The sequence below is a fragment of the Malania oleifera genome, chromosome 9 (assembly GCF_029873635.1).
Source record: "Malania oleifera isolate guangnan ecotype guangnan chromosome 9, ASM2987363v1, whole genome shotgun sequence".
Taxonomy (NCBI): Eukaryota; Viridiplantae; Streptophyta; class Magnoliopsida; order Santalales; family Ximeniaceae; genus Malania; species Malania oleifera.
The window spans coordinates 71,633,658-71,650,381 of NC_080425.1; the positions used below are offsets into that span (position 1 = coordinate 71,633,658).

General features: G+C 37.5%; 1 protein-coding gene across 7 annotated transcripts in view; it reads right to left on the reverse strand.

The window, feature by feature from the left end:
* The window catches only part of LOC131164645 (DNA-directed RNA polymerase IV subunit 1), a 108,487-nt gene that overhangs the window by 73,257 nt on the left and 18,506 nt on the right, over positions 1-16,724 (reverse strand). The window lies entirely within an intron of this gene.

A 16,724-nucleotide genomic window follows, 5' to 3' on the forward strand; every position in this document is an offset into this window, starting at 1 on the left:
TCACATTTTATTCCATGCAATAAAACACATAATGCCTATAGGATTGCCACTATATTTTTCAGGGAAGTAGTGAGACCATGGTATTAAATAACGGCTGTTACGTAGCGTAACAGCCGTTACATAACGGAAAAATAGGTGGCCGATACCGTTACAGGCCACATTAGCGGCGAGCAGGAAATTCACTTGGGTAACGGCCGTTACGGAAACGTAACGGCCCGTAACCTCCGTTACACTTGTGTTACGGCACATAACGTCCATTACGGCACGTTACAGCAGACAGCCCCTTTCCAGCGTACCTTATCTCGAATCTGCTCCATTTGTGCATCTCTCCTTCATCTGATTGCGTCATTTGAAGCCTCTGAAGAACAGAAGAGCGGCTTGAGCCTTCAACCCTTAAATCTGTCATCTGAGCTCCCTCTTCACTCGAATCACTCTTCAAGTCTTCGTCTCCTTCCTTCGTACAGCTTCAATCTACTGATCTGAAGCTTCGAAATCCCTAAAATCCCCAAAATCAGCTTCGTCTCCCTCAGTCCTCCTCTTTTGTCATTCGTCTGATCATCTCCCTCAACCCTTCGTCCGATTGTCTCTCTTGCAGGAAGCAAGCTCGCAAGTTGCAGCTTCCGTGGGAGTCAGGTGTGCCGTGTGGGTAAGAGTAAGACACTAAGACGGTAAGTTGCTTCTAGCCTTCTTCCTTAATAATTTTGTTTTATAATTTCAATATATACTTTATATAAATTGTAAATTTTAGTTTGTTTAATTAGTATAAAAATTGTAAATTTCAATTTATTTAATTAGTATATAAATTGTAAATTTTAGTTATAAATTTAGTTTATTTTAAAATTCCAATTTATACTTTATATAAATCATAAATTTCAGTTTATTTAATTAGTATATAAATTATAAATTTCAGTTTGTTTTATAATTTCACTATTTCAGTTTATAAATATAATTAGTGTATAAATTTAGTTTATTTATTATTTAATTAGAATATAAATTAACAATTGTAAATTAGTAATGATTGTATAAGTAGAATTTAACACTGCTTGTGATACACTTAATGTCCTAATTTTTTCACACACAGCCGGTCTCAAGCCTGGGTTAAGAAAGAGGGTCGCGTTAGGTAGCTGACAGCCAACGAAAAATTTGTCAGATCACTATGATATGAATCCGTACCAAATATTTGCTGGGGCGTCCCCTACGAGCGACGCGTTGCACTTGAACCACCTGGATGTAGCGAAAAGTGGGCAAGGGTGTGCTAGGTCGTCGCCCCGAAGCGACGCGCCGTGTTGGCGCCCGGGTACGGTGTCAAATATGTGAGGGTTCCTGCATCATTCTGGACATGGACAAGTAAAGACGTTAGTTCAGGAAACTAGGATTAGATTAGCAACTTGGAATATAGGGACACTTACGGGTAAAAGCATGGAAATTGTGGATATAATGATTAGAAGATGAATTAATATAATTTGCCTTCAAGAAACTAAGTGGGTGGGGGAGAAAGCTAGAGAAATTGATAAATCAGGATTTAAACTTTGGTACACTGGAAAAGAAAAACATAAGAATGGAGTAGGCATTATTATAGACAAAAACTTAAAAGATAGCGTTGTGGATGTAACTAGAGTAAGGGATAGAATTATAAAAATCAAGATGGTATTAGGACAAGAGATAATAAATATCATTAGTGCTTATGCTCTTCAAGTTGGCTTAGCAGAAAATCTTAAGAGACAATTTTGGGAAGATATGGATAGTATTACACAAGGCATACCAGGGACTGAAAAAATATTTATAGGAGGAGATCTGAATGGACACATTGGAAGAGATAATAAAAATTATGAGAGGATACATAGAGGATATGGATATGGAGACAAAAATGAGTCTGGCGAGATGATCTTGACTTTGCTATGTTACATGATTTTAGTATAATGAATACTTGCTTTAAGAAGAGAGAAGAACACTTAATAACCTTTAAAAGTGGACAAAATAGAAGTCAAGTAGATTTTTTTTTAACTAGGAGGGTAGATCGTTTATCATGCAAGGATTGTAAAGTTATTTCAGGTGAAAGCCTAACCACACAACGTAGAGCCTTAGTGTTAGATATATGTATTAAAAAATAGAAGAAAAAGGATAAAATAAACCAGTGCAGGAGAACTAGATGGTGGAACCTAAAGGAGAAAATATAATAAAATTTAAAGATAAAATGATCAAAGATGGGGATTGGACCTTAGAGGATGGGATAGATACAAATACTCATTGGAATAGATTAGCTAGCTCTATTAAAAAGATAGCAAAAGAGATTTTAGGTGAATCAAGGGGAAGATTCTTGAATAGCAAAGAAAGTTGGTGGTGGGATATAGATGTACAAAAAATCATAAAGACAAAAAGAATTTGGTATAAAACGTGGCAAAAATGTAGAAATAGAGATAATTTTGAAAAATATAAGGAGGCAAGAAAAGATGCAAAAAGGGTTGTTAGTGAAATATAAATCATTTAATAGTTTGTATGATAGATTAGGTACAAAAGAAGGGGAAAGAGACATATTTAAACTTGCTAAAGCTAGAGAAAGGAAGAGTAAGAACTTAGGAAATGTAAAATGTCTAAAAAATTGAGGATGATATTGTCTTGGTTAAGGACAAAGATATTAAAGAAAATGGCGAAGCTACTTTAGTAAGTTGTTTAACAAAAACCAAATAGAAGGCTTAAACTTAGAATTGTCAAATGAGGAAAAGACTAAAAATATAAGATTTATTCGCAAAATTAGAGTTAGCGAAGTTAAGTTTGCACTAAAAAAGATGAAAAGTGGGAAAGTTATGGGATCAAAAAACATCCCAATTGAAGTTTGGAAATGCTTGGGTGATAACAGAATTATATGGCTAACTAATTTATTTAATACAATTGTAAAAACTAAGAAAATGCCAAATGAATGGAGGAAAAGCACTTTAATACCTATATACAAAAATAAAGGACATATTCAAAATTGTAATAACTATCATGGAATTAAACTTATGAGTCATACGATGAAACTATGGGAAAGAGTAGTTGAACAAAGATTAAGGTTAGAAATGAAGATCTCAGAAAATCAATTTGGTTTTATGCCTGGGAGATATACTACAGAAGCTATTTATCTTTTAAGACGATTAGTGGAAAAGTTTAGGGAAAATAAGAGGGACTTGCATATGATATTTATTGACCTTGAGAAAGCATATGATAGGATACCTAGGGAAGTTCTATGGTGGGTTTTAGAAAAAAAAGGTGTATGTTGTAGGTATACTGATGTCATTAAGGATATGTACGATGGAGTAATGACTAGTGTAAGGACTATAGATGGAGAAACTAGAGAATTTCCAATTACCATAGGTGTACATCAAGGATCTGCTTTGAGTCCTTATCTTTTTGCTTTAGTGATGGACCAATTGACTAAGAGTATTCAAAAGGAGGTTCCATGGTGTATGTTGTTTGTAGATGATATTGTATTAATTGACGAAACTAGGGACAGAGTAGAGACTGAGTTAGAATTATGGAGAGAAGCTTTGGAATCTAGAGGCTTTAGGATAAGTAGAAATAAAACAGAATATATGAAATGTAATTTTAGTAATGATAGGAGGAATATTGGAGACAAAGTTAAACTTGATGATGAAGAAATAAATAGCAGTTGTAGATTTCGATACCTTGGATCTATTATGCAAGCTGAAGGAGAAATTGAAGATGATGTAATGCATAGAGTTAAAGCAGGTTAGATAAAATGGAAAAGTACTTCAAGTGTGCTATGTGATCATAGAATACCCTTAAAATTGAAAGGGAAGTTTTATAGGACAGCTATAAGACTGGCTATGCTATATGGACCGGAATGTTGGGCGACGAAGAAACGTAATTTTCAAAAAGTAAAAGTTGCCAAGATGAGAATGCTTAGATGGATGAGTGGTATATCATTGAAAGATAAATTAAGGAATGAACATATTCGTGGTAAGTTAGGTGTAACTCCTATAGAAGATAAGATAAGGGAGGGACGACTCAGATGGTATGAACACTTGCAACGTAGGCCTTATAGTGCACCTATGAGGAAGAGTGACTTAATTACTGTAGGGGGCAGTAGAAGGGGTAGGGGTAGACCTAAAATAACTTGGGAGGAGATAGTGAATAAGGATTTAATATCCTTGAATCTATCAAAAGAAATGATCCATGATCGCATAAATTGGCGGAAAAGGATTCATATAACCAACCCCACTTAGTGGGACTAAGCCTTGTTTTGTTGTTGTTGTTGTATAAGTAGAATTTATTAATTAAAATAAAAAATTAATATAAATTTTTAAAATATAAAATTTATAGTTACTTAAACTCTTAGAGAGTTAGAACCTTGACAATTAATAATTTAATATTAGATCTACAATTCAGTAACTTTATGTCTTTAATTAATTGATTCTTCATTTTAATTACATTTCTACATCTTTTTACTCATTAAAGTAATGTAAACTATAAAAAAATGTGTTTTTTTTTTTAAACAGTGCACTAAAATTAATATAAAAATCATAATGCCTATTAAAAAACGTTTGTAGGTTGAATGAAGGCCTTTAAAATTCATTAAAAATCATGTATTAATGGATTTCATGCTTATTTTTCGATTTTGGCATGGTTGTGCATGCGTGAAAAAAATTCATGACCATTATGCCCGCTTCCCGTTACATGACACCCACATCTCCCGCGTCCCGCGACACCCGCAACCGTAACGCGATGTTACCCGCGACTGCGATTTCGAACCATGAGTGAGACTTCATGGTCTTCCCAAAACCATTGTTTTTGATAGGGATGTGAAGTTTGTGAGCTACTTTTGGAAAACCTTATGGGCATTACTAGGTACCAAACTCAAATTTTCTAGTGCATATCACCCTCAAACTGAAGTGGTAAATAGGAGCCTTGGGGGCCTATTGAAATGTTTGGTAGGTGAGAACATCATAGCTTGGGATTTATGCCTTCCTATGACTGAGTTTGCATTCAATAGTTCAGTGAATAGGACCATAGGATTTAGCCCATTTCAAGTTGTCATAGTATATAATCCTAGGAAGCTTGTAGATCTCGTTCCAATACCACCTGAGTCTAGAGTGAGTGACCAGGCTGATGCATTTGCAAAGCACATACATGATTTACACTCTCAGATAAGAAAGAAAATTAATTTAAGCAATGAGCATTATAAATCTATTGCTGATGTACATCGCAAGTTACAGGAATTTTCAAAAGGTGATATGGTTATGGTTCGAATTCGCCCCGAACAGTTTCCCTCAGGAAAGGTAAGAAAGCTTCATGCCATGGGACCATTCAAAGTTCTTAAGAAAATAAGTTCTAATGCTTACACGATAGATATTCCTGATGATTTTGGTATAAGCAATGTATTTAATGTTGAAGATCTAACGCCTTTTCTGGAAGCTAATTCTTTTTGTAGAACCTAGCCCTACTAACCCTGCAAATGAACCTACTCCATTCATAACTCCAATTGCACTAGAAAAGCCAAATTTACCTTTGCCACCACCATTAGTAGGGGTGAGCAAATGGTCGGCTCGGTCAAATTCGGTTAATTAACCGAATTAACCGAAATTTTCGGTTAATGATTTCTGATAACCGAACCGACCGAACAAAAAAAACTCATTGAACTGAACCCGACCGAATTACCTTTTCGGGTAATTCGGTTAACTGAATTTAACCGAAATAATTTAAAATTAATTATTAAAAACAGAATATAATTATAAATTTTTGTACCAATTCCAGCTTAATTAAACATCTCATCTATTAATTTTATTAATAAAAAGGATATTTTGGTATTAAACTATAAGAGTAGAATTTATACTGTTACCAACAAGCAGCTCCTAATTCTCACCAACTCTTAAAAATATGCTCAGTATGCCCCATTTCAGCTTAATTAAGCAGCTCCTAATTCTCAAGAAAAAAAAAATCCATATTGAAACCATGGATCAGAGGTTCCTAATTCTGAAGCATGTAGGAGTTCCAACTGATGGGTGGTATAAACTATAAAGGATAGTCTTTTGAGACAAAAGTTGCATTAGACATTTCTACAAGACAAATACAATTTAGTTCCATTTAAATATGGCTAACAAAATTCTAGGTGATGTGGCATCAATCCAGTTGAACCCTTTGCTTTTGCCCTCCACTTAAATTCATCCCTCTCTCTCCCACTGCACTTAAATCTCCGTCTACCCATGTCTCAATGTCATAGTTCAAAGCACATGCTTCCAGAACATCCCAATAGAAGGCCTTGTTCATTTCCTTGCCAAACAAAACATTCTCTCTATAGTTCATGTCTGAATCCAAGCGCTCTGATCCATAAACCTTATAATGCTGCCCATAAATTTTGGGTATTTCACCCAGAATACTACAAAGTAAGCTTGATTTACCCGAGCAAATTGAACCACAAATTGCAATCTTCTATCCTTTAATAATTTTCATCTTCTCAGCAATCTTGATTGTGGGTATGCAATTAGATTAGAATCACTAATTATTAATTCGGTTAACCGAATTAAAATTCATATTAACCGAACTGATAACCGATTAACCGAAAATTGGTAAAATCGTAACCGAACCGAACCGACCCTATTTCTTGACCGAACCGAACCGAACCGACCCTATTTCTTGACCGAACCGAACCAACCGAAATTGGTCGGTTAATTCAGTTAATTCGGGTTTCCCCGAATTATGCTCACCCCTAACCATTAGTCCCACCAAAAAAACTTGAGCAAATTGAAGACATTCTATATGTTAAAACAACAAACACACGAGCTGAAACGTACCAAAAGTTTCTAGTCAAATGGAAAGGGAAGCCGCTATCAGAAAGCGGTTGGATTCTTAAAGATGATGCTCTTCGTCTCAACCAAGAGTTGTATACCGATAATTTTTGACATAATTCTCCGGAGGAGAATTCTTTTTGGTCGGGGAGAGATGATGGGGATCAACATGCACCTCAAGTATCTTTCGTGGATATTGTGACACATGGACAACCGCCCGAAGTCCACCATTGAGGTGAACTTTATTTGTAGCAATTGAAGCTTCTCTTAGAAGCTAGCTTGGAAAGAGGATGACAGCTTGCAAGTCAAAGAGTCTTGGGCTTTCAAGAAGCATTTATTTCATTTTAAGTTCCTAGACTCCACTATCATAATTATTCTAGTTCCTAGGCACCAATTTCCTATGAGAAACTATTTCCTAGGAACCTCATTGCCTATGTTTTAAATTTTTTATTTTACTTTTGTATTTTCTTTAATCTTTTAAGAAGTCATGTGCAAGTCATGTGCATGTAAGGCTATAAGTATGTCATCACTTGTATTGTAAAAGGCATCTTGCATTATCAATTAAAAAAAGAAGCTTTTGCTTAAACTTGTGAATCTTGTTCCTCTCCTTGTGAGTGAGTAGTGTGAGGCTGTCTCCCCGGAGATTGGGTGGTGAGAGACCACGACAACATCAACGTCATTATCAACACTACACACCTACACCTCTTTCATAGCTCACAGCCACAGCCACCTCAAGCTTCATTCTTGTCTCAAGATTCCTAAGGATCAACAAGCTTGTTCGTGGTGCGATCAAGTACTCATGTGTCTTGGTGTTTGACATTCCGAACCTTTTGGTAAACTCGTTTCAATTTCTTGTTTGTGACCATCTAAAACAGCCCCTAAAAGTACCTTGTAAGCCTTGAAACTCTACCCAAAGCCTTGATTGAAAAACCTTGTTCATTCTCTTTGAATCTTCCTAGATTTTCAACATGAACATGCTTGCTAGTACCATGCTTAGGGATATTTGATTTGTATGCTAGGACTTGCGATCTAAGACTTCTAATATAACATCTTGTGAACTTGATTACTTGAATGAAATGAGCAACTAAAGGCTTTGAACCAAATCATATATGTTTTCAAAATCTCAACAACTTGTGATCATTAGAATATGTTTGTGATGTTCATGCTGGGTTAATTCAATTCTTCTCATAGTTTGTGATATTGTGTGTGCGCTACAAAGAGAGTCAACCGTAGGACTAGGGCTACTTAGAACTGTCCTACATCAGTAGGTAAGATACCTTTAAGGAAATTTGAGTCCTTGAACCTCCCTTTTTGATTCATTCACAGCACTATCTGCCTTTTTAGAGACGGATTCACTGAAGACATTATTAGAACAGCAATTGTCCACTAGAGGCCAAAGACCCCTAGCAAACACAACATTTTCTTCTTGAGAGGAGCTCCCAGGAACATTATCCCTCACTTCTGCTGCCAGAACAAAGAATAGTCACCCAATGCCACTGTCCAATCCATAAACCCCTCATTCCTTGCCGTGAGGATGTTAGAGAATCGAACTCATAATCCACCCCATTTTATGCCCTCCATTGATCCAATGACAGTCCTTTATCATTTTTACATGAACTCTCCCGACCATCATCCAATTCTTAAAACTCCTGATTGACAGTGTCCCCAAAATTCGTTCTCCTCCACATTTTGTTTTCCTACCCTCATAATAGCCAGTAAGAAAGACAAAGCTCGCTGGACAGGGAAATCTGTCTCTCTACCTTGAAAACCTGCCATACATTTCTAACAGCTACAGCCATAACCCCTTCGAGATAATAACATCATTTTGCACCAACAGCCCCAACAAATTCTACTCCTTCATTTCTACAAAACACAGTTCCCCTTGCAAAATCATTTCCCCTGCAAAATCAGTTCCATTGAATTCCTTTTCATAATCTCTTGCGTAACTTGTGTCCCTTGACCGTAAGCTTCCATGTCCATGCCCTCCCATAATTACTCCCTCTAGTACAGAACGGAGCCCCTCCCCTCTGATTCAGCAAATTCAGAAGGTCACCCAATTCATTTTCACCCATATTTTCTCCCTTATTACCCAACCTACTCTTAACAAGGTCAGGCCCATCAAGAACTTTATAATTCTGTCTCAAAGCCCATCACTTAGTCACTCTACTCTGGTGCAAGATAGAGTCCCCCCTCCCCCAAAGCCCTAACCAATTAGGCCTAAAATTTTTGTAAGCCAAGCTACCAAGATATCCTACTAAAAGAAGAAACGATTGGGAAAAATATATTTCTTCATTTTAATTGTTCTTATGTACAATCCAATTTCTAATACAATTACCTATTCTAAACAAGGAAACAATTTCCTATTGAATAATATCAAATCCCCCATAATTACCCACTTTCCTAATTTGTATTTTATTTACAAAGATATTAGGGGTTGATATTTTAACACTCCCCCTCAAGTTGGATCATAAATATTAATCATCTCCAACTTGCTAATAAGATCATCAAAGCTCTGTCGTCCCAACCCTTTAGTGAGGATATCTGCAGTTTGTTCCTTGGTTGGTACATAAGTCATACATATAATTCCTTCTTCAATTTTTTCTTTGATGAAGTGTCTACCTACCTCCACATGTTTAGTCCTGTCATGTTGGACTGGATTAAGAGAGATGCTAATAGCTGCCTTATTGTCACTGTAGAGTTTGATAGGAAGGTTCACCGGTACCCGCAATTCCTCCAATAGTTTTCGTAACCACAATCCTTCAAAAATCCCTTGAGCGACTGCCCTGAATTCAGCTTCAACACTACTACGAGCCACCACATTCTGTTTTTTGCTTCTCCAAGTCACGAGATTTCCCCAAACGAATGTACAATATCCTGTGGTCGACCTTCTATCTTCCACTGATCCTGCCCAATCTGCATCTGTAAAGATCTTTACTTCCTTGCTTTCACATTTCTTAAAGAAGAGTCCTCTTCCCGGGGATCCCTTGAGATATCTAAGGATCTTGTATACAGCATCGAAGTGAACTTCCTTTGGCGAATGCATGTGTTGACTTACTACACTGACTGCAAATGCAATATCTGGTCTAGTATGTGATAGGTAGAAGTTTGCCAACCAATCTCTGATACCTCTTCTTTTCTACTAGTTTTCCACAATCTTCAACCCTTTTTACTGTTTCTATCGGGGTATCACTGGGCTTGCACCATAGCATGCCAGTTTCAACTAGGAGGTCGGTAACATACTTTCGCTGAGAAACACTAATCCCCTTTTTCGTTCTTGCCACTTCCATGCCCAAAAAATACCGCATCTGTCCCAAGTCTTTAACTTCGAATTCAGTAGCCAGAACCTTCTTCAATCTCTCCATTTCTACAGTATCATCACCAGTAAGGATTATATCATCAACATACACTATTAGAATTGTTTTCTTACCTCCTTCAGACTGTTGGAAGAATAGTGTATGGTCTGATTGCCCTTGTCGATACACTTGATTCTTCAATACCTTTGCGAATCTGTCGAACCACACTCTCGGAGATTGTTTGAGGCCATATAACGATTTCTTTAGTTTACACACTCTGTTTTCTTCACCTGTTCTACTGAATCCTGGTGGTATAGTCATGTAAACTTCCTCTTCTAATTCTCCATTTAAGAAAGCATTTTTAATATCAAGTTGTTGTAGTTGCCAATCTAAATTGGCTGCCAGAGACAAGAGAACCCGAACTGTATTTAAGTTTGCCACTGGTGCAAATGTCTCAGTATAGTCAATGCCGTAGGTCTGTGTAAAGCCTTTTGCAACAAGTCTGGCTTTATATCTTTCAACTGTTCCATCAGATTTATATTTCACTGTGAAAACCCATTTACAACCCACTGGCTTCTTCCCTTTCGGTAGATCTGTCAACTTCCAAGTTCCATTTTTTTCTAGGGCTCGCATTTCTTCCATGACTGCTTCTCTCCATTCTAGTATTTCTAGAGCTTCCTGAATTTTTTTTGGTACTTTTATCCTGTCAAGATTAGAGACAAACGCACGATATCCTGTAGACAAGCTTTTATAAGACATGTATTTCGACCAAGGATATTGAGTACATGACCTGGTTTATTTTCTAATTGCAATAGGTAGATTGATATCATCAGATGCAGAATTATCAGAGGAAGACTCAATTACCAGATCAGGATAAGTCAAGGGCTCATGATTATTCGAAGCCATCACCGGTTCCAACGCTCTTGGTGCCTCAGGTATGAGATTCTCCTGCTCCTTTGTTTTCGGCTTTCTTGAGTAAACCAGTATGTCTGCGTTGTTTTGCTCTCCTACATCTCCCCCTGAGGGTAAGTGTTCAGTTGTGTTTGGCGAGTCGGGAAGTAATGTAATGGAAGATTCAATAGATGGGTCAGGGAATGGAGTAACTGGAGTAACCGCAGATTCAGTAGTAAAAGGATCAAAGAACCGATCTTCACTCCATTTCTCCCCCTGAAGAGAGGGCTTTGGGAAGTAAGGAGTGGTTTCAAAGAAAGTGACATCAAGACTAACGAACAGTCGTTTTGAGACCGGATCATAGCATTTGTAGCCTTTTTGGGTAGGTGAATAACCAAGGAAGACACATTTAATGGCACAAGGATCCAATTTATCGCGATGGTGTGCATGGACATGAACAAAAGCAGTACAACCAAAAATTTTCAGTGGGAGACTGGAAGGGAGTCGAGAGGTAGGAAAGTTTTCCTGAAATTTCTGAAGAGGGGTGACAAATGAGAGTGCTTGACTTGGCATTCGATTAATGAGATGTGTGGCTGTTAAGATGGCATCGCCCCAAAAATAATGTTTCATGTGGGTAGTAAACATTAAAGCCCGGGCTACTTCAAGTATATGTCTATTTTTTTGTTTAGCAACCCCATTTTGTTGAGGGGTATCCACACAAGAACTTTGATGAACAATCCCATGATCTTGAAGATACGTTCCCAGGATGGTATTGAAATATTCCGTACCATTATCAGTACGTAGGATCTGAATATGAGTCTGGAACTGTGTATGAATCATGGTATGAAAATTGATGAAAATGGAGCGGACTTAGTTTTGTCTTTCAGTAAGTAGACCCAACAAAGACGAGTATGGTCATCGATAAAGGTCACAAACCATTTTGTATTGGTGCGATTTAGGGAACGTGAGGGATCCCATACATAACTGTGAAACATAGCAAATGGGCGAGATGGTTTGTATGTGAATGATGGAAAAGAAGTACGACGATGTTTAGTAAGCTCACATACTTCATATTGAAACTCAGAAGCCATTTTATTTGAACAAAGAGAAGGAAACAAACGTTTTAAATATTGAAAATTGGGATGACCCATCCGTGAATGCCATAACAAAAGTTCAATATTTCTAGAAGTAGATGCAGAATCACAAATTGCAATATTATATAGTTCACTCCAACTTGCCTCCTCAAAGTAGTAAAGTCCCTCATACGCTTTAACAGTGCCAATCGTCTTCCCCGATGATAGGTCCTGAAAAACATAATGAGAGGAAACAAAATTAGCGGAACAATTCGAGTCTTTTGTTAACTGACTGATAGATAACAGATTGCACGATAACTTGGGGACATGTAAGACCGATTGTAAAGTTAAGGAATCAGATATGCAAATACTTCCTTTTCCAGCAACTGGTGAGAGAGATCCATCTGCAATTTTTACCCTCAAATTCCTGGCATATGGTGAGTAGGATGAAAAATACTGATAAGACCCAGTCATATGATCGGATGCACCCGAATCAATTATCCAAGGACATTTGTAACAAGATGTGATTTTGAAAGCTGACAAATGATTACCTCGATGAGCCAGGGAACCAGAGGAAGACTGACCCGATGTTTGCATTGATGGAATCATCTTATATAACTGATCCAGCTGTTCAGGACTAAATGCACTGCTGGATGAGGTATTGTTGTTCTCTTCTTGTGATCTTTCAGTTGATTCGCCAGTGTTGGCCTGGTACCCACAATTTTTTTGGTATTGTCTCGGTTTCCAATCTACCGGTTTTCCATGAATCTCCCAGCAGGTAGTTTTTGAATGACCTGTTTTTCGACAATGTTCACACCATATTTTCCCTCTTTGTGGTCATTGACTAGGTCCTCCTGGGCCTTTTAATGCAAGAGCTGAGGCATCCGGCCCAGGGTGTAGCCCATCTAATTTTTGGGCGATAGCCGGGTCCAGCCCAATGGATCCATTTTGAGGCCGCAACATCACCCACCTCTTATTCTCTTCCCTCCTCACCTCTGCGAAGAATTCTCAGGTTGAAGGGAGAGGTCTCCGGCCAAGTATCTGTCCCCTCACGTCGTCAAGCTCTCGGTTCAGGCCGGCAAGAAACTCGAAGACCCTCTCGTTTTCGAGCCTCCTTCGGTACCTCGTGCTATCGCCAGAGCACTCCCACTCCTCGTCGATGTTCAGATCGAGCTCCTGCCAGAGATGACTCATCTCCATGAAATACTCGATAACACTTCTCTCGCCTTGCCTCATCTGCCACAATCGGGTCTTGATGTCGAAGATTTGTGAGTAACTTTCGACATCAGAGTACGTCTCACATACGGCTTCCCAGACCTCCTTCGCCGTCGGCAAGAACAAGTAAATTTTTCCGATTGATGGTTGCATCGAGTTGACGAGCCAAGCCGTGACCATGGAGTTTTCGGACCTCCATCTTTGCAAGGCTACGGCGTCGGAAGGGTCTGGTTTCCTTCGCTCACCGGTAAGGTAACCAAGCTTTCCTTTGCTCACCGGTAAGGTAACCAAGCTTTCCTTTGCCCTCAATCACTAATTTCATGGACTGAGCCCATTCACGGAAATTTTTTCCGTTTAGTTTTTCCAATGAGAGTGGAAATACTGTGCTATCATTCGTACCCCCACCGGACGTAACCTCTGAGTCGCCGGTGGTGTTTGCAGAGGAGGAAGAGCCTCTGCAGTCAACCATCGTTTAGCTGGGTTTAAGAAACCCTAGCTCTGATACCATGAAAGAAGAAACGATTGGGAAAAATATATTTCTTCATTTTAATTGTTCTTATGTACAATCCAATTTATAATACAATTACCTATTCTAAACAAGGAAACAATTTCCTATTGAATAATATCAAATCCCCCATAATTACCCACTTTCCTAATTTGTATTTTATTTACAAAGATATTAGGGGTTGATATTTTAACACCTAGCCTATCTGAACTTCTCACCTTGAACCAGAAATTCCCCTAGAATCTCACAGAAGAATACCAACCTACTTCTCAGCTTCATCACTCACCAGAGCACCTCAAGCCCTTGGCCGGAGGTTGACACAGTGCATCAGCAATCAGCATACAACCCTTTCAAAAGATTTGATTCCATCTGTGCCAATGTGATACGGAACTGCACAATTCAAAAAGATGGTGGTTCAGAGATGATAGTCACCAACAAGGCAGCAATGATCAGAAATGAAATCTCTAGCAATGACTTACCTTGGAAGAAGACCCCCCTCAGCCCTCACATTTTCTCTCAACAGTTTGTACGGCCTCATACTTCATAGCAAATTGTTGGGGTTAACTCTATGAAAAACTACCACCCAAATAAACGCCTTTATTTAATAAGGAACTTCTGCCCTCCAGATACCACAATGAAGGAGAGAGGACCAGGAAGAACAAATCAAATTTTCAAAAGAGATTTACATGAAAACATCCTGGTAGTAGCCAAAGCCCATACCCTAACAACCTTCCTATTAGAAGGACGACAAGCATCCAACAAAGAAAGCAAATATGAAATTTTTTTCGGCCTCCCAATCATTAAGATTTTAATGAAAATAGAGATCCCTAGAAACAAAATCACCAACGATTAGCGTAAAAGAAGAGTTTTACAAACCATGGAAAGACAAAAGAGGGGAGGAAAATGAACAGAAAAAGAAATTTCATCCATCCAAGCATCCTCCCAAATGTTAAAAACGAAAACTTTACAATATTTGGCACCTGATTAAAGGAAAGAAGAATGAATATTTATGTGAAAATAAACCTCTAAGTGCCCTTACAAGTATTTCAAGTCTTCACATTAGCATTCAAGCCAAAGGCAACCTGAGATAAGTCAAAGGCCAATCAAGAGTACCACAAACAGCTAAAGAGGACAACTCAAAAATCTGAACTCGCCTGAATTAATACAAGCTAGCCCACACTTACCCAAAATTATCTTTAAACTAGAGATCATCTCAAATAATTGCAAAATAGGAATCACATTTAGAAAAGACTTCCTATGACCTTTCAAGAAAAAAATAGGATCATCTACAAACTGAAGATGAGACACCATCAGCCCCACACCCCCCACCCCAATACCTCTAACAAAACCTCTATCAACAGATCTATGATTCAATCTACCCAAGACATCAACCATAAGAACAAATAAAAAGGTGAGAGTGAGACCCAATACAGTCGCACCAAATTACTGAGACCCAACCCAGCCTCATCCTCAAACCTACAGAGTACAAAAACCACCCAAGTCCTAACTAACCAATAATCCCTCTTTTCACCAACCTCAGACCAAAGAAAACCCCATATAATCTTCTCTAGTGTAACTTCGAGCCCATCTAGAATCCTAGAAAAAGACTAAAAATAAGGAGGGATAATACAACCTCTTACAAAGACGGGAAAAAAATAATAATGACACCCTTTCACCCACTAAGATGCTTAGCCACTTTAGCCACCACTCAATCCCAAACACAACAAAAATATTTGTCCAAAGATCCAACACAACAAATTCTACAATCCAAAGCCATCAGTTCAAACAAACAAATTGAAATTTTAATTGTACATATAGAATTTTTATCAAATGATATGATGACAAAAAATATAAAGTACAAACATTTCTTCGAAGTCTTATCCAAAAATAAAAAAACATTTCTTCAAAGAACTATACTCCACTGTCCAAGATATGCTGATACAAAAACGTTAAAATTTAAATTATGCATTTAAATTAATCACTAAATTTGATTCACATCTAACTCAAAAAATAATAGAAACATTTCGATTCTAAACAAACTCTTATTGACCATTACCAAATCTTTTTAATAATTTTGGGCGGCTTTGACATCCCACCAGCACAGTACATGCAATTAATTTACTTGAACTCAACTAGTCTTATTTACCCCTGAATTTTTTCAAGCATCTAATTTCCATATGCTAGACATTATAAAAAGAGCATATGAGCCTACAAACTCACAAGGCAAATATCATGAATGCAATAAATAGTTGTCAATTAGGAATTTTGGATAATGAATCACCAAAGCATAACAAGATGATTTGGACCAATATTGAAGCATCATATTGCCCCCCTATCAATCCATAACGGGGGCAGGAGTAATTGAGTCTGGAAAACAATTAGTGTAATTCAAATTTAGGTTTTTAGGTTTACGTATGACACTTTTAATCTGCCAGAATTCATGACAGCATAGAAATAAATAAATAAATAAAAGTGAAACAAGATGATCGCGCTTAAGTATAAAGAACAGGAAGAACTCAAATGTACCTAAGTTGACTCAGGAATTGCTTCATTGAAAATGAGCAAAAACACAATATTTTAGCATCCAATAAGTAAATTTTCCAATCTTAATAAGCTATAATTCAAACTTCCACTGAAACATTAAAATGAAGTAGAAATTTGGATCATTCCATCCAATAAACTCAAGCTCTATCAGCTGTTAGTTTTTTCCCTTACCATTCCAACGCATGTATGATAAAATGGCTTCTTGCATAATCTATGCCATATTGATTTGAAAATCGTCAGGATTAAAAATATCAGTAAAGGGATAAAACAAAAAAATGAAATGTCCACAAGTAACTTCAAACAAGAAATCCATAAATAAACAATGCATATAATTGAAACTCCACTTTACCAAAGACAAAGAATTCAAGGATGGAGATACATAAACTGAAGAAGCCGATACTACCAGAGCATGTGGTAGAAT